Here is a 2,974-nt window from a genome sequence, read left to right as displayed (position 1 = left end):
GCCATCATGTCCAGCTAGTTTTTCTGTTTTTAGTAGAGATGGGGCCTCACTTTTTCTTAGGCTGGTCTAGAACTTCTGACCTCAGGTAATCACCCTCATCAAGCGCAAGCCACCGTGCCCAGCTCACATTTTCTTTATTCATTCCGGATGATGGAATGTTCCAAAACTTGGGTTGTGGTGATGGTTGCACAACTGTCTAAATAACTGAAAATTTGTATATGTACCTGAAACATAGAAGCAATCATTCCAGGCTCGGGCTATCGTCAAAGAAGAATGTAAGAGTGATAGTTACCATCTTTCCTTCCGTACTGTATACTTGTCCAAGAATTGCCTTTCAAACCTCACCATCAACATTCTAAAGAAGGGTGATTTAGGCCAGACGCAGTGGCTCATGGCTGTAATCCTAGCACTCTGGGAGACTGAGGAGGGTCGATTCCTTGAGCTCATGAGTTCAAGACCAGCCTGAGCAAAAGTGAGACCCCATCTCTAAAAAACAGCCTGCTGTTGTGGCGGGCACCTGTACTCACAGCTACTTGGGAGGCTGAGACAAGATAATCACTTGAGCCCAAGAGTTGGAGGTTGCTGTGAGCTATGGCCATGGCACTCTGCCAAGGGCAACAAAGTGAGACCATCTTAAAAAAAAAAAAAATAGAAAAACTAGCCAGGCATAGTGATGGGCATCTGTAGTCCCAGCTACTTAGGAGGCTGAGGTAAGAGGGATTGCCCAGGAGTTAGAGATTGCTATGAGCTATGAGGAAGCCACAGCATTCTACCCCAGATAACAGAGTAAGACTCAAGGTTGATTTTTGTTCCCATTTCACAGTGCGGAAAGGTGAGGCACAGAATCTCAATAACTTGCCTGAGATCCAGCAGCTAGCAAGTGTTAGTGCTGGAAGTGCTTGGCTCTGCAGGCTGTGCTCTTACCCATTTTATTCTCCTGGTTGCACTGCTACAGATTTTCCATAAACTTCAGTCTGACCTTCATGAACCTTTATGGAATCCATATGAGGCAGGTGAGAAACAGGAGGTGAGATTTAACTGTTGGGGGAACTTCAGTTGCAGATGTCAGTTCAAGGCGTGTTTGGTCTCGGAGGCACAGTTTTGGGCTGCCTCATGCTAAAAACATTACAAGTGGGCTCTAAGCTTTGAATGGAAGGTAGTGGATATGGTTATTTGGAATTCAGAATCCAGTTTCTCATTTATTGGCAGGATTATAAGAAGTCTCCCACCTGGTCTACCAGCTGGACTTGCCACCAAGTTGTCCCATTTCCTTATGTAAGAACCTTCAGCGAATGGTCCCACATTACCTACAGGTTAGAGTCTGAAGTCCACAGTTTGGTGTTCAGAGTTCCTCATGTCTCTATCATAGTGTTTTTCTGTCTGCCCTTCTACTGTTTCCTATTGGGTGCTCTATGCTCATGCTATCTGGAATGTTCCACAGTTCTTACTCTCTGTGGACTGGCTTGTTCCTACTGATTGTAATGTCCTTGTGCCCCTTCTCTACTGGTTTACCCCTGTTGAGTCTTCAAAACCCCAATAAAATGCCATCTCCTAGGGGAAGCCTTCTCCTATCTCAGCAGCACCAGCTGTGTCTTTCTCTGGCTCTTCATGACCCTTTCTGCACACCTTGATTATATGTGCCGGTCAGTGACTGATGTCCCAGGTCCTGCCTTGGAGACCCTGGAGTCCCAGCTGTCTTTCTCATCACCCATTTCTGTGTCTGTCATATGGCGGCCCTCAGGGAATATGATGAAGTGAACTTGGTAAAATCTTTATTAATGATTTTTGGAATGAAAAGTCTTAAAGATAGAAAGTAAAAACATTTAACAAGTCATCTTTATGTGAAAAAAATTACAATCAACCTGGAAGTATTAAGAAGTGTAGTCCCATTTCTTAGGATAAAATATATTCCGAGTGTCAGCCCAGATACTTGGGATATCCCACCCACACTGCCTTCCCTACTCAACCGTCTCCTTTAACTTTCTTCTTTTGGGGGAAGCTTTAGGAGAAATGAGTGTAGGAACTGGAAAGGGGTGTTCCTAGGAATTTTCTAGTTTATCTTCAGAAAAGAAGGTACCACTAGATCACATAATTTCTAAGGTCCCAACAAGCTCTAGTTTTAGTCATTTTAAGTCCCCATCTTTTAGCAAATAAGAGAAGGTAGAGGTAGTTATTTACTCACCGGGTATTTTGAGTCATAAGACAAAATTTAGTTGATCTATTTGGGGTCAGGCTGGCCAGTGCATTGAATTTGACCTTGATACAGGTTATTGCATTCAGGTCATTTAATTCAAGCTATAGCTTTCCTATAACTGCTGACTAGTATTTTATGAGCTAGAAGACTATGCTTTTAGGGGTGACAACTCCAAAAAGCTTTACGGTCTAAGATAATCCAGAAATATGGGCATCCTGTTTTTAGAGAAAATAATTTCTAGAGACCAGTGAATAGTTTCTCCCACCTCCCTATTTCCAGTATGTTTCCTGTAAGTCCCTGGGTAAATGTTTTAAGTAAAAATTCACCTGTCTTTGGGAAGGCTGGGTTGACCATGACTGTTTTTCTCTTGAGAATGGTTCTGCTGAGCTCTCAGATTTCTCCCCTGCACCATGTGGGATCCTGTGTGGCTTCCTGCACTCCTTTTACCTGGTAGTCTTTTAATGGACAGTTATGAGCTCATCTGGAGGGTGTAGCTCATTTGATCATCATCCTATCATCAGAGTTGGTTAGATCAGTGTGTTAATTTCCATTCTTAATTAACACTTAAGGCTTATGATCTAAGGTGGTTTACCTGCAAAAATAAACAAAAACCTAAAACAGCAAAGCAAAGCAACTTTTGTGTCATATGCTCAGGAGAAAGGTTTTAAAGTATCCCTGGGTTTTCTCTCTGCCCTAATTTTACATCAGCATTGAAGGAAAGATGCTTCCTGGGGAGATTTCCCACTCCTGGGTGGAAACTTGATATTGTGAATTGGGTTT

The sequence above is a fragment of the Otolemur garnettii genome, unplaced genomic scaffold (assembly GCF_000181295.1).
Source record: "Otolemur garnettii isolate 467f Iridium unplaced genomic scaffold, OtoGar3 scaffold00030, whole genome shotgun sequence".
Taxonomy (NCBI): Eukaryota; Metazoa; Chordata; class Mammalia; order Primates; family Galagidae; genus Otolemur; species Otolemur garnettii.
This window is presented reverse-complemented; position numbering follows the sequence as displayed.